Raw genomic sequence first — 21,706 nt, forward strand, 5'->3', positions numbered from 1 at the left:
GTTTGAAGAGCCACTTTTTCCTCAACCGGTTTTTGAACCTGTTCCATGCTTGCTAGAGGGATCAGAGGAGGTCCGGCCCAGTGCTGCATGACTTGAAGTGGCTGAACAACAATGTGACAGGGGGCAAAGCCTTCCATCCTTTGTGACCAGTCAAACAAAACCGTTTGAGATGTCTTAGGAGAAGTATGGCCCATTCTTCCTAGGAGGAGGTAATGGTTGCGACAATCATTTTTGACGACTAGCTCATCAGTCGTGGCTGTGATGGCTTTGAACCCAATCCTCCTTTGTGCTTTGGGAAATAACATGTTTGCTGGTTGACCTTGGCAACCTTCTTGATAAAGGGGTTCCCTGATCACATTTTTTTTTGCAAATGCCTTCATATAAGTGCAATGTGTGCGTTGGGAGGAGGCCAACAAGACATGAAAAATATGATATACGGGAGTAGGTTGTGGTTAATAACCACCACTCTCCCAACAGAAGATCTTTCCATCTCGTGAGCTTGGACTTAAACCTATCACATACCTAGTCCCACCTCTACTTCAATGAGACCCCAAATCCCATAGGAATGCCTAGGATTCTAAACACTTCCTCAAGGATCCGAGCTCCTTTAACCACTGAGGGAGAGGGAGGAGAGATTAAACACCTATCTTATTGTGGTTGATGCGGATTCAGAGTCCAGAAGTGGGACAGAAAACATCGAGTGCCTCCCAAAAAGCTTTGAGAGAGTCTCCATCATGTGAGAGGAGGGCATATGCAAATTGAGAGAGACATTGCTAGCGCTGTGAGTCGGAGAGAGTGATTCTTTGATTTGGCTATCCTGAATTTTCTTTCAAACCAAGCAATTGACCCAAAGGGTAGCCCTAGTGTACTGATCTCAAACAGGGTTTTGAACTTTTGACCGCTCTTAGAAGTCCTGGCCCGAACCCCTGACTTCAAAGTTGAAGGAGGATGATGGAGTTATTTAACTGATATTTACTCAGTCGAGAAGCAGGAAGCAGAGGAGACGACGTGCTGCCAAGCTGCGGGCGTCTCAAGGCTTGAAACTCTCACTCAGCTCCGCGTGGTTCCTAATCTTTCCACAGGTAGCATTTTCTCGTTAGCAATGCAGAACGTGGCTGTGGAGAGCAAGGCGAGGCTTTTAATGTTTCTTCTGAGCTCTTTGTGCCTTTTGATGTGCCTATCATTCCAAGTTCAGACTTGTTTTCCATTCTCATGTCTCCCCTTGTCGTCAATCCTGGGAAGTGCTGCAGATTAGAAGACTATCTTGAAGGGCTTAAGTATGGTATGCAATTTTACTTAAAGAAGGATCTTCAGCTCAACTGCAAGAATGTGCATTTTCCCTACCATTGTTATAAGTGTTTAATACTCCTCCACAGCTTATCTTTAGCCCATGGAGTCTTTCTTTGGGCTTAGAAGCTTGGGCCTTGCCAGTAGAAAGGGAAACTTTTTGTTCCTGCCCAATTTGTCTTGAAGCTCATAACAATACAAAAAGTTATCCAAGGAGGTTAAAATTTTATTGCAAGGGAGTTGCGTTGCTAGTTTTGTTATTAGAGCCAAATAAAGTCCATCATCAATGAGGAATTAATCAGAATGTAATGGAAATTGAGAAGAACACAATGTTGGTAAGGAATTGCATGTGAAGTTTGTTCCACTCGAGTAGTTTGTATTTGACAATCAGCCGGGTGGGAGTGAAAGAATCTGTCTAAAGAAAATTTTGATATCTAGAAATGTGTTTTTCTTACCAAGGTTGCGTTCCACACTCGTACTTGACCACCTGTTCTGTCCTGACCATGTGTGCTGTACATGATGCGGCATGGTTGTGCGGGCAACTTGTGACATCAAATTTTTAATAGCCAAAGCAGTCCGCCCTTGTCCTATTTGGCCTTTCGAGTGTCTTAGATGATCATAATGTGCACATTATGCTACTATGTGCTTACTGATGTGGTCAAATGCTAACTGTTCAATATGATGTATCATATTGTAGATAGTATCTCTGGTTTTGTGCATGTAAGGTATTTTTTGATTGAGTAGCAAAATCTCAACCATACTGCATCTTTGCATATTTTCTTTTTTGTATCTAGCAGACTTGTTGACAATTGCCTATGGAATGGCTTGGATTTTATACTTTACTCAAAGTATGTGCTGTCTCTCTAAATGATTTATGGTCAAATTGACCAAAACACACAAATGATAGACTTTTTTACTTTGGTTGTCATGTTGATTAGAAAGCTGATTGAGTAATGAGGGGTTTCCTACCAAGAAACAAACCAGTATCTGCAAGATTGGGATTTCAGATGCACTTATGATTTGCACTTGCACTTTGCCCATTTCAGGCTTGTTTTGGCCATTTTTCATTTTTTAGGATGAGGAATTTTATCTTTGGTCCTGATATTTTACATAGATATTTGCCTGACCTTACCCTAGCTCACTATATATGTGATTTAGGGGTTCTTTGTCATATTTGCTGAGTTTGCCATATGGATTTATTGAGCTCTCCAGGTTTTTGTCCATCTCTCTCTCTCTCTCTCTCTCTCTCTCTCTCTCTCTCTCTCTCTCTCTCTCGCCATTGTCTCTTTCCTCTCTCCTTCCTTTGCACACTTGACTCATCTCTTACGAGAGTCCTATAAATAGGATTCTTGTCTCAAATTGAGTTGTACACTTAAACTTTAGGACGTAGGTCCTAGGCAGCTTTATCTAGTGCCTTCATAATTGTGGTGGTGTGTTACGAGACTGTGACGAATACTAAATTTGTTTGTTGGCTTCCTTCCCTTGATTTTTATTTAATTTTTGGGACCCTCTTTTGAAATCACAAATGCTGGGACATTGCACGACCAGTGTGAAACGGTCGTTGGCCAAGAGTTTCACCCGTAGGAGTCAAGGCCGTGTAGCCACGAGATGGTTGGGCGGACTGGCACCGAAATCTAACTAGTAAAGAAGTGGCTAGGCTCAATTAAAAGTCTCTTGGGCCCCCTGACCAGACTTTTTATAAGTTGGAGGGGGTTAGGAATTAAATCAAATGGGGCAAACTGGACACATGTCAGTGGGAGAGCAACCTGCAAGCCAACACACCCTCCAAAAGGCCCATTCCCAGCTAGGGGCTCAATCGCTTCAGGTATTGTGGAGGTGATAAGCGAGTCTCGAGATCCTCCTGGAACTCCTCCCAACTAAGCTCGAGATGGGAAACGAGGAGAGACTCGATATGGGCAGCCTTGTGGGCTTCCTCCTCCTTCTCCATCCACTCATCCTTCCAAGTGATGGTATCACCTGTGGTCTTATTCATGCGCTTGTTTTGATCTGTTGTGCACTGTGTCCCGATACTACTCTACTTATCATACTATTTGGACACGGATGAATATTCAGATGGCACATGTGACATTGTACCTGAAAATTCACCCGTTCATAATTGGTACCAATAAATTCATAAATTCATAAAGTCATTCAGTGTGCACAAAAATCATTTTCATTTATCTATAGCCGTAGCTAAAAATATACATACCTCTTGCTTCTAAACCGTTGTCCACAATTGTAATGCTTCATGATACTGATGCAGGTCTTGCCTCTTGCTCTTGTCTTTAATTGAAATTTTTTGCAAGGTACTAAACTCTTGCTTTCGAGGAGTTTCTTCGAATGCAAGTTTCTGGCTATGAGGACGGACTGCATAATAATTTTAAGAGTGTTTTGGGGGTAGAGCTTCATACTTTTCTGAAGCTGGTTGAAGTCCAACTTCAAAATTGTGCATCTTCTCTTCATCGAAACTTTCATAAAGGGAGTTATTTTAAAAAGGACCTTCCAGAATTTGGCGACATAGTCGAACACAACTTTATTCTCTCTTTGGGAGAGCCAATCCCATTCTTTCTTCACATCGTTGGCAAAGTCAGGGGGAAGGAACTGAGCATAGAACTCCTTTTTGAACTCTTCGCAGTCTTGGGGTTTGCGTTTTTCGAGAATTGTGGTAAACCACCAGTTGCTAGCCGTATCTTTCAGATACATGCTCACATGGTGTAGTTTTGAGCGCTCTGAGAAATTACCTTCTGCAAAGGCTACCTTGAATTGTCGAATAAAAGCGAGAGCCTTTGTATCAATCCTCTTTCCATCATAACATTCGAATTTAACATCTTTATCTCCAGCTTTGAACGTCTTCTTCTTCCTTCTTCTTGTGGTATTGGTACCGCTTCTTGGAGATAGCTTTGGATCTTGCTTTTCTGCTTTTGTTGGTCGATCTACAGCCTTGTCTGGAGGCAACTCAAGTTCCTCATCAAGAATGATATTATCGAGGTTCTTCATAAAAGAGTAATTTGGCGAAGGGATTTCTTCTTCTTTCTTGCTGTCGACATGTCAGGTGCAGCGGAAGTGTTTATGAATTTTAGCTCGGATCTAGTACTCCGCACAAACACAAGGGTTACTTTACTTCACTTGAAAAGAGACTGAATTGAATACAATGAGAGAGAGAGAGAGAGAGAGAGAGAGAGAGAGAGAGAGAGAGAGAGAGAGAGAGAGAGAGAGAGGCATGTTGGGTCCCAATCACCCTCAAGGGCCCCCTTGCTTTGTTGCCAGAGCAAGTACTTGCTTTATTACTTGCACAATGCTGATACAATGATGCTAAATGCTGAGATGCCAAAATGCTAATGTGTCACGCACATCTAACCCTATGTGCATGTGGACAAGCTATCTTAGGTCTAGGGTTCAGGTCAGCTTAGGAAGTGTTATGGCACCTTTGTGAGTCTATGAGCAGGCAGTGCATGTCCAGACACTTACGAGTAGTTGCATATCCTCTGATTGCACACCCAGTACCACCCAACATATGCATTGTTCAAGCACAAGGTCCATTTTCCTAGCCAATTTTGGGACAATACAGTTTACAGGCATTTTGTGTTAAGACCTACACCACTCTGCTGCTTCATAGGTCTAGGGCATACTTGTATGGCTAGTATGTCTCCGTAGGGTGCACCTTGTCCGGCCGTCCGAGTTTGGGGTCGGCCGCCCACTCTTGTCCGGGCGCCCACATATATTTCCATATATCATTTTTCGGTTGGGTCGTGGGGATTTTTATCAGGCCTTGCCCTACACCCCCTTGGGCACCTATTTATGGGGGCAGGGGGGTACCCACTTCCACATACATCTGATTATATTGGGTCTTCTTGTTGGTAGCTGGTAGTTAGTGGGGGGCTGATCGCCCCCTTTCCTACACATAGCGTTTGTGGTCTCTCTCTCTCTCTCTCTCTCTCTCTCTCTCTCTCTCTCTCTCTCGCCTGAAGTTGTTGATATCATGTGCCCTGGTGACTGATACCATGTGAGAGTGCGCGTGTGCTGACTCTGCCTATTCTGAGGTGCTACATCGCATCTGGTTCTTCTCCCAAGGGCTGGATGAGCCAGCGCTTTTGCAACTGGAGCCAGATTTGTTAGCGTTTTTCCATCAGCCAGGCAAGCGCAAAAACGAGAGCCATTTTTGTCGCGGAGGACCTCACCTCAATGTGCGTTTTTTGCAAGAAACATCAGAGCTGTTGATTTCCCTGCTAGCGCTACACATCTGGGACAGTTTCGTCGCTGAAAATGCCCCTCCTGTTTTTGCGTTTTTGATCTTCATCTGCGTTTTTGGGTTTTCAGACCATTTTTGGGGTTTTATTGGTCACTTTGTGTCGTTAACACCTTCCACAAGTTGTTTGGGCACCTACGGTACCCATCAAGCCTTTGTTTTTCCAGCAAATAGAAGGTTTTTGGTGCCAAAAAGTGCAACAAAGGTGGGCTGCAAATTGACCTGCGTTTTTGCAGCAGGAGGGCAGCGCTCAGCTTCTGGACCTTGGATCTTGCCACCACCTACTCAGCCTTGGCATCAGGTGCCTTGCCAACGAAGTTCCTCTTCAAATCTACAGATTTCAGCCATTACCCCTTGCTGTTTTTCCTGTTTTCAGCCCATCTGGGGTAGTGACAGTGATTCACCACCCCTCCCTACACCCTTTGCTCCGCTCCGGACCCTGCCAGGAGCGTACAAGCACGTTGACAATCGTTGGACAGTAGCATTTTCATCACCTCGCAATTGCATTTTTTGGGTGGATAGCAGCCACATGGTTTATGTTTTTCACAGAGGATGAAGTTACCTTTTGCTGGGACACCATCCAATGGTGGTCCATGCGGTCTCTCAGTGAGATGCGGGAGATCAGGCATCCTGCGACTACATCCGGAGTCACCCGGAGCTTGGCTTGGATGGTAGTGCAATTGCTCTTCTACATTCCTGATCATTTGGATTGCTACCGTCAGAGTTGCTTACACTCACCCTTGGTAACCTTACAACAGACTTATCCCCTGACCTGGGCGATAGGCCACTCCCAGCTCATTCACATTGAGAGCCACACCAAGTTGTGGTTTGGTACCGTGGCGTTGTTGGTGCGGATTCTGTATTGGTTGACACTGGAGGATTAGAGGCAGGAGATACAGACAAGACGACACAGAGAGATTGGAATGGCCTTTCCTCTTCTCAGAAGATCTTCACAGCGCAGATTGCTCAGTCTTGCTGTTGCTAAATTGGCTTTATCTCACAGAAAAATAATTCTAAATGAATTATTGTATTTATAAGTGAGAGGGTTTTCTCGCTTGGAACACCAAGGAAAAAATAATTCTAAATGAGTTATTGGAATTTTAAGTGAGGGTTTTTCTCACTGGAGATATCCGAGTACAGAGTATCCCTAGTGCGTCATTCAAAGAAATGACGGGAGCACTGTGAACGGGAATATCTGTAAGGCCACCAGGAACGGGTACTTCTGATGTGTCACATCGGATGGGTGACAGGGAGCATCAGTAAGAAGTATCCGACCATCCGAGAATGGACATCTCTGATGCGTCAAAGGATGGGTGACATAGAGCATCGTGAAGGGGATTGTATCGTAAGTTCAGTAGGAAAGGACTAGGTAATGGGTATTCCTGATGCGCCACAAGGTGGGTGACGGGTGCATCAGAAAGGGAATATCCATAGTCGAGAGGAAATTCGAACTGGAAAGAGGAATATGCGTAAAGACGCAAGCACAAGAATAAAGATGGATTCTGAGAAGCTTTTCTTAAAAAGCGGAATATTTTAACGAGTTTTCTGGGAAGAGCAGACGCTTTCCCGCGAGGAATCTATGTTTGCATTGCATTCGTGCATGTGGTTGCATCCAGGGACGCCTGGGAAGTGTCGTGAAAGGCATTGTTTTTAACTTATAAGGTTTTATTGAGTTTTTGGGCAGGTTCAGACCAATTTTAAAATATGCCATCCGCCCACTTAATAAGTGGGCAGCCACTTAGAAAATAAAGCAACAAAGCCAGCCAGCGAATTCTCTCTCCCTATTTCAGGTAGAACAACACCAAAAAAAAAAAAAAAAAAAAACGGCTGCTATCTCTACGCGAGCAGCTATTCGTGCCATGGACAAGGAGCTATAAAAGCACCACATGCCCTCACTGGAAAGAGGAGTTACCAACGTCAGCAAGAGAAGACTCTGCTGCCAGTTAATGCAAGAGATCGCGAGACTACAAAGCACGAAAGTCGCTTTTCCCGCGCAAGAGCGAGAGGTATCTATTGTGGATTCGCCATACGAATTGTTGTCGCGTGTTTGTGTGTGTGTGTTTGCAGGTACTTCATCGCGAAGGAGAAGCGAGAGGGCTTCGACCTATGCTTGGGAATTCCAAGAACGAAATTCGGAAATTGTCTGCGGAGTCACGACTCTGAGTACAGACAGAGAAAGGGATTGAGAGCTTGTCTCTCGGATTTCCCTTACGGGAAGGAACGACCATCGAGTCAGAGATTTAGAACGGAGGGGTTTTCTTCGGTTCTTGTGCTTGTAAAAGATTCTCCCTAATAAAGGATTCTCTTTAAGGGGGGGGGGCAGCCCATCTTCTGGTCCCAGTAGTGTGTCGATCTTCTCACTCTCTCTCTCTCTCTATGTATTTCTCTCTATATCCTTTGGCTTCAGTATTAAGTGATAAATTCTATTTATCCGAGTATATTTTATATTGTTATGCACTCCCGTTTGTGACAGTGCTGATACCACTATCACAAACGGGAGCGCACACGAATAATCAATAAGATGAAAATAAATAATCTTTCAACTAAACAGAGTTGAGGGAGAAGTTTGACACAGTATTTGGGACCAGAAGATGGCTGGTCCCCCCCCTTAAAGAGAATCCTTTATTAGGGAGAATCTTTTTACAAGCACAAGAACCGGAGAAAACCCCTCCGTTCTAAATCTTTGACTCGATGGTCGTTCCTCCCGTAAGGGAAATCCGAGAGACGAGCTTTCAATCCTTTTTCTGTGTGTACTCGGAGTCGAGACTCCGCAAACAATTTCTGAATTCCGTTCCCGGAATTCCCAAGCATAGGCCGAAGCCTTCGTGCTTCTCCTTCGCGATGAAGTACCTGCAAACACATACATAAACACGCGACAACAATTGGTATGGCGAATCCACAATAGATACCTGTCGCTCTTGCGCGGGAAAAGCGACTTCCGTGCTTCGTAGTCTCGTGATCTCTTGCGTTATCTGGCGACAGAGTCTTCTCTTGCTGACGTTGGTACTCTTCCCTTTCAGTAAGGGCATGTGGTGCTTTTATAGCTCCTTGGCCATGGCACGAATAGCTGCTCGCGTGGAGATCGCGGCCGTTTTTTTTTTTGTTTTTTGTTTTTTGTTTTTTTGCTGTTCTACCCGAAATAGGGAGAGAGAATTGTTTTGTGCTTTATTTTCTAAGTGGCTGTCCACTTATTAAGTGGGCGGCCGGCATATTTTAAAATTGGTCTGAACCTGCCCAAAAACTCAATAAAACCTTATAAGTTAAAAACAATGCCTTTCACGACACTTCCCAGGCGTCCCTGGATGCAACCACATGCACGAATGCCATGCAAACAGATTCCTCGCGGGAAAGCGTCTGCTCTTCCCGGAAAACTCGTTAAAATATTCCACTTTTAAGAAAAGCTTCTCAGAACCCATCTTTATTCTTGTGCTTACGCATTTACGCGTATTCCTCTTTCCAGTTCGGGTTTCGGTTTCCTGCCAGACCAATGAGATATTCCCTTTTCGATGCTCCCATCACCCCATCACGTGATGCATCAGGAATATTCGTTTCCCGGTTTCTCCCACTGAACTAACGGTAAAACCCCTTCGCGATGCTTAATGTCACCCATCATATGACGCATCAGAGTTTTCCGTTCTTGATGGCTTTTAATAATTCCAGTAGATCTACAGTTCCTAACCTTACGGTTCCAGTTTCTCTATGCTTTGAGGAAGGCATCCAAGAAGATTGGGATCGGTTTGCCCAATAGGAACACGAGTGAGTCAAAGCAAGTAGTGGTTCACTCTTGCCAAGGTAGCTCCACTCTCGACCTCTTTCAGGGAGGAAAGATGAAGTGCAACAAAGGACTTTTGTCCAAATTTTGTAGACGCATCTGCAAAATACTTTGTTCAGATGGTGGAGTCAGCAATAAAAGCTGAAAGTGTACACTAAGGTGTACATAGAACCTAATCCCCGCAGTGGGACGAGAACCATTCAACACAAACAACGAATTTTTTTATTTCTCCTTGAAGGATATGTTGCTATCCGGAGAAAGTTTGGAGTAAGGGAATTCAATCTAACTCCTGAGTTCTTGAATAGAAGACCCTCAAACATTAAGTGAGAGGGCAGGTCTTTGATCAAAGTTACAAATCTTTGAGGAAATCATAAAGTGCATGGTGCTTGTTTGCTCTTTTGCACGAGGTATGGTTATGTCTGACCAGGACTACTCACTCTTGAATGTTTATGAGAGCAAGATCAAATTGAAACATTGTTTCTGAGATGAATTGGTTTGCTTAACTAGCCAGAAGGTCAACTATTGATCTGGTATCCAGTAATTCTCAAACAGATAACCTGCTATTGCGGGTAGGAAATTATGAAGGAACCACTATGAGCTTTCCAGCAAAGAAAAGCTTTCATTAAGCTTGAATACTCTTTAAGCCCACACCCCCTACCCGGTAAGGGAAGATATGGTAGTGCTTTTTGCACAAGTGAATGAACACTCTCTTTACGAGGGAAGGAACAAGGGATGACTACGGTCTGTGCTCGAGGAATCCAAGGATTGAAATCCTAGATTTTTTGATGAGCGGGTTTTGCTCTAAGATTGAGCCAAGGGATCGTCAGGTTGAGCGTCTTCGCTTTAAGGATCTTACGAAGGGAAGGTAATTTCCTAGGCTCACTGAAACTTATGTACACCTTTGAGTACATGGATAACACACGAAGATGCAGACCTATGCCAAGAAATTGGTCGAGAGTTTGTTATACTCTCTTGAGCGCCTTTTTTTTTTGCACGCAAGGATATTCCGACACGAGAATCTCTATTTGAGATGTGTTTGGTAGAAGGAATTTGAGTTTCTCTATGGAGAAGAGGTTTTCTGATGGTCCTTGATCATTGAGTACACCTTGTGCTTTTACCATTACAGTAGCAACTTTTGGTTGCGGTATATGTTTCTCCATGAGCAGGTCAAGTAGCATTTACACGCTGCTCGAATAAATTCGAACTATTATGTTTGTAAGTATAGTTCGCCAACCATTTCAAAATGGTGGTAAGTACATACGGGAGAACATCCCTGAGAATCAAAAGAGGATTCACTCTATTGTGAATCGGGTTTGAACGTACGTTCAGAAAATGCTATGTGAAACCGGCCTGTACTTTCAAATAGGGCGGTAGACCTTAGACTTAAACCTCATTTGCTTTCACCCATTTAATTTGTCGCCCACTTTACCTGTTCTTTCAAGACACAACAAAGGGGAAAGGGATACAGGCTGCTAGAATGCACCTGTATGAGAAGACCGACACGAGATTGGCCCCTAACTTAGGCGCCCCTTTCGGTATTTCTTTATTGTTTAAACGAGGGAATAAACGCTGTGGTTCCCTACAAGCTGCCCCGCACAAGCTTGGCTAAATTTCACCTGTTCCGGCCCGATTTCGGCAGCATAACTATACTAGGATCCTTCACAGTCAGTATTCTCACGCATTGAATGACTTTCCCGATGCATACGGGCACTTTGCAAAACCTGGCGAGAATCTGCAGCAGGCTGAATTCTCTGTTTTCAGCCCCGAAAATGCGCCAGATCACCTGTACAGCGGTCCCCTCGCGTCCCCGAACCTCCTGGGGGTATTAGGGACCGTTTAGGGCCAAAACCCTAAACATGCAAAAATACACAGCAGGCTGTAATTTACTGTTTCGGGCTCTATTTCGCGTGCCGGTCTCATCCGTAGCAAGTCCTCGAGCTCCCGCACGTGTAGGGCTACTTGCCCTTTGAATCGGACGAGATTTCTTGCGTGAAACCTCTCCGAAATCACCTGTACCTGCAGGGGATTAGCCGCTAGCTAATCCAGTACCTGTGCAAGAGGCTCTTGCCTCGGCAATCGCGCATGAACCCACACAACTGTACATTGGTCAATTGAAAAGCCCACTAGAGGGGCATAACATACTGCCATAGGGGAGAGAGAGGGCAGCTTCTTGTTGCATGAGGAAAGTGCACAGAAATATGCCACTTGGCGCATTTACAAGCTATTTCCCGTTTCGGGGTTGCCGCCTAAAAATCTCCCGACCGGTTGCCTGGTTGACTTCATTGCAGAGTAATAAAATGTTCCCCTTGTCATTCCGGAGGTAATGACGCGAACACATTTTCAGGTCCCAAAATAGCAGTTCCCTAAATTTTAGGAGATGCTGCCATTGTATCTTTCTAGGTCATCTGACCCCCTTTGTACACTGCAGCCACACCCAAAACTGAAATGTAGCCTATGTAGCAAAGGATTCCACTTTGGCTAGTCAATGACCCCACTTTGGCTAACCATAGTCCTTGTCCAACCTTAGTGCTCTCTTACCCTCAGGCCTGGACTCCTCTGAACAGTTCCACACTAGCTATGCAATGCAGGGCAGTTAGATTTTCCGAGGGGTGTTTCCAAAAAGTGAAAGTAAATAAATAATAAGAAAGAAATCAACAAAAAGGATAGTAGTCACACGCTGGTGACATACCCCCCTCTTGAAATCTCAAACGTCCTCGTTTGCATCTATGTCGTACATTCTCAGAGTCAACACTGATGTATTCAACACCTGTCGACACATGTACGACACATACATGCTCATTGTCAACCCTTGTGTATTCAACACCTCGTCGACACATGTATTGCCTGGGTGTGAATCCTGTCCCAATGACATAGTGGTAGCTTCGCACTCTGCCATTGCTTTGAGTCACTAACTTTCCAATGACAAAATGGTAGCCACACATTTTGCCACTTTCTTATAGTACACGTTGGGCCCAGTAACACTTTCGAGCATACCCAAACCGACAGTTTAAGAATGCAGTTACACATGTACCCTTTAATAGAAGCAATTACTGTATCCTTGACAAACTAACAAGAAATACTCACTTCTATAGCACTAACCAAACTTTTGGACATTCCATAAGAGGAATTGCCAAACTGACAATCTGTACAATAACATTCATGTAACATGTACTTGATTTGAGCTCACTTTAAATACCATGTACATCATTTGTTTCAGAAGCCATTGTCACACTGACAATCCATGTAGCTTTGAAACTCAAGGGGTCAAGGTAGGTTGCAAGTTGAAGGCTTCAAGGTAAAGTGATAACACAGTTGGTGACTCTGCAAGTTCACCTTCTTCCATCCACTTAGCATCCATTGGTGGATAGTTTCTGAACTTCACCAAGTAACGCCTAGCAACCTTGCCTGTCACTTTTCTTTCTTTATGTGCCAAAATCTGTTCCGGGACCAAGATCTCGTCAAGTTCCTCGACTTCCGGCTGATCTTCAGCTGGCATATCCTCTGGCACATCACCCACATAGGGTCTGAGAAGACTCACATGAAACGCATTGTGAATCTTCCAACTGTCAGGCAATTTCAGCCTATATGCAACATCACTGATTATGTCGCACACTTGAAAAGGCCCATAGTAACGCATGCTTAGCTTTGGAAACAATCTTTCCTTGCCCTTCATCTTCTTTAACCTTGCCTTTTCAAAGCGTAGAAGCACCCAATCACCAAGTGGAAATACCACTTGACGTCGGTCACGATCAGCTGCTTTCTTTTGCTTTGCCTGAGTCTTTTCTAAGGCCACTTTGACCTTCTTGTACATTTCATCCATGTCCTGAACATACTTGTCTGCTTCAAATATCTTGTCCTTTGTATGCAGTATGGGAGGAACTTTCTTGTCACCTTCAACTATCTCAAAAGGTGCCTTGCCAGTTGATGAATGCACTGTATTATTGTATGCATACTCCACCAATGGCAAATACTGCTCCCACTTTCCTTTATGCTCTGACACATAGCACTTCAGCAGATCTAGGACAATAGAATTTGCCTCTTCTGACTGCCCATCTGTTTGAGGATGAAATGACGAAGAGAATTTGAGCGTTGTGTCCATATTCTCAAACAAGCCTCTCCAGAACAAACTTGTCATGCGTGGATCATGGTCGCTAACAATCGACTGTGGCATGCCATGATACTTGAAAATATTGCTCATAAACAAGCGTGCCATCTGATCTGGCTTTATCTTCTTCCTGACAGGAATAAAATGAGCTTGCTTGCTGAATCTGCAAATGATGGTTCAAATACCATCATTTCCTATGTGTGTTCTCGGAAGATCAAAGATAAAATCCATAGCAGTACTTTCCCATGGTTTATCTGGAATAGGTAGTGGTTGCAATAACCCTGATGCCTTTTGCCTGTCAAACTTGACCTTCTGGCATATTAGGCATTCTCGCACAAAGGCATCCACATCTCTTCTCAATGTAGGCCAGTAGAAGAATGTCTCAACCGCTTTAACAGTAGCATCGATACCACGATGCCCTGCATACGGTGGGACATGACTCTTCCATAACTTTGCGTCGCAATGGCTTTGTGAGACACAATCTGCCATGCATCATCATGAACCCATCTTTGAGAAGATAGTGTTCATGACGTTGTCCATCCATTAGCTGCTCGAAGACCCTTGCAAAATCTTCATCATTTGCATACTGTTCCCTCATATCGTCAAGTTCATGATGATAAGGAATTGACACAGCTTAAATTTGTGGCTTCCTTGACAAGGCATCAGCCACAACGTTCTTCTTGCCTTCCACATGCACAATCTGAAAGTGGAACATAGACAAGATATTTGCCCATCGCATATGCTTCTCAGATAACTTTGCCTGTGTCAAGAAGTATTGCAAGGTCCGATGGTCCGTTTGGACAACAAAGTCTGCACCTAGCAGGTAGTGTTTCCAACTTAAGAGTGCATGAATCACGGCCTGCAGTTCTTTTTCATAGACTTGCATAGTCTTTTCTGGCCTTGCAAGATTCTACTCTCATAGGCTACTACCCTGCCATCTTGCATTAGCACTGCACCAATGCTACTACCGCAGGCGTCGCACTGGACCACAAATGACTTCCTAAGATCTGGCAACACAATGACTCGATTTGAAGTCATCTTTTCCTTTAAGAGATTAAAAGCTGAAATCTCTTTCTGTGTCCATCTAAAGGTGACTGCCTTCTTTTGAAGAGCATGTAAAGGTGAAGCAATCTCAGCGAAATTTCGGATAAACCTTCTGTAATAGGAGCATAGTCCCAAGAAACTTCGGACATCGTGCACCGTCTTCAAATCTAGCCATGGCTTGATCGCTTCAACTTTTGCAGGATCCATTCTGACACCATCCTTTGAGACAATGTGTCCCAGAAAGTGAATCTCTTCCAGAAAAAATTCACTTTTCTTTGCATTGATGAGCAACTTATGACTGCGGGAGCTCTTTGAACACAATGGCCAAGTGATGCCTATGCTCCTCTTCATTCTTTGAGTAGACTATCATGTCATCAAAGAATGTACCAACAAACTGTTGGTGTGGACGGAAAATTCTGTCCATCATCCTATTGAATGTAGCAGGAGCATTTGTGAGACCAAAGGGCATCACTAAAAATTCGTAAAGGCCAAACGTCGTTCTAAAAGTAGTCTTGTGCACATCCTCTGATCTAATGCGGATCTGATGGTACCCACTCTTCAGATCTATCCTGCTAAACATAGCTGCTCCTTCTAATTTGTCCAGAATATCATCAATTCTAGGTACAGGAACCTATTCTTGATGGTATTCTTGTTCAGTGCACGGTAGTTGATGCACATACGCCATGAGCCATCCTTTTTATGCACCAACAACACTGGAGAACAGAATGGGGATGAACTGGGCTGAATCAGCCCTTTTTCTAACAGCTCCTGTACTTGGCCCATTATCTCTTTCTGCTGAGCCGCACTAACCCTGTACGGAGGCTTATTTGGTGGGCTACTGCCTGGCACCAAATCTATCGCATGGTCCTCAGGTCTCTCTGGCGGTAATTGAGACGGTAATGAATCGGAAAAACAATCACTATACTGTTGTAAAAACATTGACCTTTCTTTATCTAGCACAGATAAATTTGATTCATCACAATCTGACACTTCACGTGCAAAAACCAAGTATGCAGAAAGATGCTTTTTCATTACAGAAGTAATAGCAGAAGCTGATACAGTGGGAATAGACTCCCCTTTAACTTTACATCCAGAATGTGAGTCTTTTCCCTGCTCTGTACAGTGATCTTTTTGTTGTAGGCATCCATGATTCCCTGTACACGAAACAACCAAGGAATACCTAGCAACACATCACATCCGTCCAGTGGCATGATGTAAAATTCTTCAGCATCTACATAGGACTGGATATGTAGGCGCAACTTTCCGATGATGGGTGTCACAGCCTCTGTATGGCTAGGACATACCAAACCTGCCTCTGCTGTATACCCCATCTCTTTAGGTCTGATTCCCAACTTTGAAGCCAATTCTGGGGAAATGAAGTTGGCTTTGGCGCCCGGATCAAAGAAGATAAGCACTGTTTGATCCCTGACCTTTCCCCATGCTCTGCAAAGCTCACTTGCATCTGAATTTGGCTTGTCGCCCACCATATCTGGCACTAGACCAGCCATGGGCTTCTTTCCTTTCTTGTCCTCCTTGTCTTCAGAATCAGCTAGCCTTTTCTTTGTAGGACAATTGTAAGCAATGTGGCCAGGCTGCTCACAGATGAAGCATTTGTTCTCAGACCTCAGGACCTTCTTTTGCTCTTCCGACTTGCGAGGAAAACGTCTTTTCCATTTCTTTGCTGGTCCCTTTTCTGATTCAGCCGTAGCTTTGCCTTTCCCTGCATTGGCTGGCTCCTGAGTCCCTTTAGGAGCCTCATTGGGAACGTGCTTCTTTGCTGAATTTTTCTTGGCTGATCCTTCCTTGATGCCAGTATTGAATTCGCAATCTTCTCCTTTGAGCAAACCATTGCCAGTGTTTGCTACCTCGATGAGTTGCGTCAAAGTAGTGACTTTGGTCTTCGTGCAGTACTTCCTTAATCCTTTGGGTAGGCCACAACAGTATTTTTCAATCTGTTCTGTCAATGGCACAAACCTATAGGAAGTTACTGGAAGTAGAGCTTTCCAAAACTTCCGATTGTAGTCATCGAGATTCTTGCAAGTGGCAACATTAAGCTGGTGTCGTTCTGTCATGACATCTGCTTCAAAGTCATCAGATAACCATGTTGCTGCAAAAATCTGCTTGAAGTAAATCCATGTGGACGGAGCTTGCCCTTGCAGCAATAAAGTTGTCCACCATTGTCCCGCATTCCCTGTCAAGAAAGTGGCTGCCGGTTGTCTTGCGGACCTTTGAAGCCTCTGTAAAGTTTCCCCTTGCATAGGCCTTGTCAAACTGCTGGAGGAATGAGAGAGCCTTCTTCCTGTCATCAAACCCTGTAAAGGTCGTGAATGTCACACCTTTGCCACCTTCTTTGTACGGAGTTGGCCTCTCCAGCGGCGTTACGTTGTCATATGGAGTGATTGAAACATGGGAACACTGTTAGGGTTCATTTGTGTTCCCTGACCGCAATTAAGTTGACCTGGAAATGCCATATTTGGCTGCCAGCCATACCAAAATTTGCCTGTGGCATCCCAAATTGGCCTTGAGTGCTTTGAAACCTTGGTAGCATGCCCGTGACACCATACATGGGGTTAGGCATCATTGTTTGAGCACCCCCGAACACTGTTCCTGGCGTGTAAAACTGATTTCCAGGTGCATGACCAGCCATGCTCTGGAATACCGATCCACCTCCAAAATAGCCAGGGTGTACTGAAGGTGGTGGGAAGACTTGTTGCATAGCCTGTAGGTTGCTTCCGTGCCCATTAGAACCAGCTATAGGCTGTTGAAAAGTGGCTGGCTGAACTGGTACAGCTTGAAAGACTGGCATCTCAGCCACCTGTTCTTGCACCTTAGGCACAAGTTGTGGAGACTGCATGTTCTCCGTCAAGTGTACAGGTGTTTCCATTGACTCTGCAGTATGAATCACCTGTGCTCGAGCCTTAGTAGGCTTTTGAATATGATCCAGTGACCCAACTTGCTGAGACGGAAGAGGAGGTTGCAGAAAGGCCAAAAACCTGAGGTTCTGCATTACTTGTGTGAACACAGCCACAGCAGTAGCCAACTGGGTCCTGAATATATCATCATCCGTCTGTGGTGGTCTTGAAGACTCACCCACTTCATGTGTCTGTTGACCCTGTGAAGAGGAAACCTCTTCAGTCACATCATCTGGTCTGTCAACCATAATTGCAATTCCCTGTGTCTGGTCTATGATCCCCTGTGTCTTTAAGCCCAAACTGACCAAGGCTCACTTCTATAGGAAAAAGTGATTTAATCCCGGCGATGGAACCATGAAACCGGCCTGTACTTTCAAAAAGGGCGGTAGACCTTAGACTTAAACCTTATTTGCTATTTGTCGCCCACTTTACCTGTTCTTTCAAGACACAACAAAGGGGAAAGGGATACAGGCTGCTAGAATGCACCTGTATGAGAAGACCGACACCAGATTGGCCCCTAACTTAGGCGCCCCTTTCGGTATTTCTTTATTGTTTAAAAGAGGGAATAAATGCTGTGGTTCCCTACAAGCTGCCCCGCACAAGCTTGGCTGAATTTCAACTGTTCCGGCCCGATATCGGCAGCATAACTGTACTAGGACCCTTCACAGTCAGTATTCCCACACATTGAATGACTTTCCCGACGCATACGGGCACTTTGCAAAACCTGGCGAGAATCTGCAGCATGCTGAATTCTCTGTTTTCAGCCCCGAAAATGCGCCAGATCACCTGTACAGCGGTCCCCTCGCGTCCCCAAACCTCCTGGGGGTATTAGGGACCGTTTAGGGCCAAAACCCTAAACCTGCAAAAATACATAGCATGCTGTAATTTACTGTTTCGGGCTCCGTTTCGCGTGCCAGCCGCATCCGAGCAAGTCCTCGAGCTCCCGCACTTGTAGGGCTACTTGCCCTTTGAATCGGACGAGATTTTTGGCATGAAACCTCTCCGAATTCACCTGTACCTGCAGGGGATTAGCCGCTAGCTAATCCAGTACCTGTGCAAGAGGCTCTTGCCTCGGCAATCGCGCATGAACCCACACAACTGTACATTGGTCAATTGAAAAGCCCACTAGAGGGGCATAACATACTGCCATAGGGGGGAGAGAGAGCAGTGTGTAGCGTGCAGGGCATCACTCCTGGCACCGCACTGTACATAGGAGGGAAAGGAAGCACTCCATAGCTCTTAACCTGTGACAGGAACTTGCAAAATGAGCCTCCTAGCTATAAATTCAGCGCCACTTCTTGTTGCATGAGGAAAGTGCACAGAAATGTGCCACTTGGCGCATTTACAAGCTATTTCCTGTTTCGGCGTTGCCGCCTAAAAATCTCCCGACCGGTTGCCCGGTTGACTTCATTGCAGAGTAATAAAATATTCCCCTTGTCATTCCGGAGGTAATGACGCGAACACATTTTCAGGTCCCAAAATAGCAGTTCCTTAAATTTTAGGAGATGCTACCATTGTATCTTTCTAGGTCATCTGACCCCCTTTGTACACTGCAGCCACACCCAAAAGTGAAATATAGCCTCTGTAGCAAAGGATTCCACTTTGGCTAGTCAATGACCCAACTTTGGCTAACCATAGTCCTTGTCCAACCTTAGTGCTCTCTTGCCCTTTGGGCTGGACTCCTCTTGAACAGTTCTACACTAGCTATGCAATGCAGGGCAGTTAGATTTCCCGAGGGGTGTTTCCAAAAAGTGAAAGTAAATAAATAATAAGAAAGAAATCAACAAAAAGGATAGATAGTAGTCACACGCTGGTGACACTATGCTAGAATCCTATCCACCTGAGATTTTGCAAGGCGTCATTGATGCTCGCAAGGTGAATCATTTTTTTTAATGATTCTGTAAGGAAGAGACTCTAATGGGCGTCTGGAAAACACTGCTGGTGGTAATAACTCGCAGGAGGAAAAGATTGGAAGGAAGAGCCGCCGTGCACAAGGAATCTTTGGATTGGAACCGTCCGCCTACGTTGAGCGATGGCTTGGAACAAGAACCTTCTTTAAGGTGATCGCAAATTGTGAAAGCAAGACATCGAGATTATTGCTGTATGACTTGGGCATTCCCTATGTGGGAGGACACAAGAGGTTTAATACCCTCTAGACTAACAACGCAGGATTATGCGCAAGGACAAATACCTAGATTGATTTCTAGGAGGATTATTCTTCTCGGGATTGAGAAGGTGGAATTGAGTTAATAGATTCTTGGATGAGGAAACTTCCGATCTGTTGGAAAGACGCGAATGACGAGTTCTTACATGGCTCGTAAGTTTGATGATTGGTGAAGGATATCCTCGAGGTACCAGAGAAAGGACATGAACCGGTAAGGTAAGTATTGGATTATTGAATTTTTGAATTTCTGTTTAATTTAATTTTTAAGTTCTCATTTGAGAAAGAACGAGCTCAACTCACCATTGAGCAAGATTTAGAATTTTTCCGGTTTCTCCCTGGCAGTTCAGTTGGACCTCTACAGTTGAGGACAACTGTTTATAAGTGAGAGGGATGTTGCTAAATTGGCTTTATCTTACAGAAAAATAATTCTAAATGAATTATTGTATTTATAGTTTATTCGCTTGGAACACCAAGGAAAAATAATTCTAAATGAGTTATTGGAATTTTAAGTGAGAGGGTTGGAGACATCCGAGTACAGAGTATCCTAGTGCGTCATTCAAAGAAATGACAGGAGCACTGTGAACGGGAATATCTCTAAGGCCACCAGGAACGGGTACTTCTGATGCGTCACATCGGTGGGTGACAGGGAGCATTAGTAAGAAGTATCCGACCATCCGAGAACGGACATCTCTGATGCGTCGTAGGATGGGTGACATAGAGCATCGTGAAGGGGATTGTACCGTAAGTTCGGTAGGAAAGGACTAGGTAATGGGTATTCCTGATGCGTCACAAGGTGGGTGACGGGTGCATCGGAAAGGGAATATCCATAGTCGAGAGGAAATCTGAACTGGAAAGAGGAATACGCGTAAAGACGCAAGCACAAGAATACAGATGGCCAGATTACATGGCATTATGCCTCCCCTCGGTGGTTTCTCCTCCACTCATCACACAGACCACCACAAGATTGTTCTAGTCGAGTTCACTATAGTGGCTCTCACCCTTACATTTAGCTTGTACACCCCACGTGATAGGCTATTTTGGCATCCGCTGGGGATTATATTGTACTCAGTAATATACAACCTTGATTTTTCCAAAAAAAAAAAAGAAAAAAAAGAATACAGATGGGTTCTGAGAGCTTTTCTTAAAAAGCGGAATAATTTAACGAGTTTTCCGGAAAGAGCAGACGCTTTCCCGCGAGGAATCTATGTTTGCATTGCATTCGTGCATGTGGTTGCATCCAGGGACGCCTGGGAAGTGTCGTGAAAGACATTGTTTTTAACTTATAAGGTTTTATTGAGTTTTTGGGCAGGTTCAGACCGATTTTAAAATATGCCGGCGGCCGCCCACTTAATAAGTGGGCAGCCACTTAGAAAATAAAGCAACAAAACCAGCTAGCGAATTCTCTCCCTATTTCGGGTAGAACCAAAAAAAAAAAAAAAAAAAAAAAACACGGCCGCTATCTCTACGCGAGCAGCTATTCGTGCCATGGCCAAGGAGCTATAAAAGCACCACATGCCCTCACTAGAAAGAGGTGTCTGCGAGTGTGTGGCATACCCAGAGTTTGTGTGGCGTACCCGGTGACTTTCGGGACAACTTCTGTTGGAGCCTCTTCGAGCGCCCTTCCCTCGGGTAGTACCCCTTCAAACCCATGGTCGCACCCCTTCATGCGAAAGGGTACCACGCCGGCAGGTGCCACCTCTTCCCAATGCTCGCACCCCTTGGAAGTGCCCCTTCAGTTTGAAGAGTTCGCACTCCTTCCCAAGGATTGCACCCCTTCACACGAACGGTTTTCAAATCACTTGGCGCCATGAGAAGTGCAGATGGGCTGAATTTCTGCAAACGTTGGCTGCAAATCTGAAAAGCTGGCTGAATTCTGCTACGCAAGGCTGAATTTTTGAAGCGCTGGCAGATTTAACACTTTATTGCTGGCTGAAATGTCACCTCATGCTGAAACGCTGCCTTCTAATTTGCAAGCGCTGGCTGCCAATAGACTTTCGCTGGACTTATTTTTCTACGCTGGCTGGGTCTCTGTTTTTACGCTGGGCAAATTTGCCTATTTTAAAGTTTAGGTGGCCGGCCAAAACCCATAATTAAAAAGGCCTATGTGAAAGCACCTAGAATCCATTTAACTTATTAAAATACCTCAAAATTTCAGCCCCAAAGTGGCCGGCCAACA

General features: G+C 44.6%; 1 protein-coding gene across 1 annotated transcript in view; it reads left to right on the plus strand.

Annotated features, from left to right (window-relative positions):
* The first annotated feature begins 940 nt into the window (after positions 1-940).
* The window catches only part of LOC147433712 (double-stranded RNA-binding protein 6-like), a 50,334-nt gene continuing 29,568 nt past the window's right edge, over positions 941-21,706 (plus strand). The window contains exon 1 of the mRNA XM_086490340.1: positions 941-1,082. The gene's annotated coding sequence lies outside the window, so the exon portion shown is untranslated. The remainder of the gene's footprint in view (positions 1,083-21,706) is intronic.

The sequence above is a fragment of the Adiantum capillus-veneris genome, chromosome 19 (assembly GCF_014529385.1).
Source record: "Adiantum capillus-veneris isolate H3 chromosome 19, ASM1452938v2, whole genome shotgun sequence".
NCBI lineage: Eukaryota > Viridiplantae > Streptophyta > Polypodiopsida > Polypodiales > Pteridaceae > Adiantum > Adiantum capillus-veneris.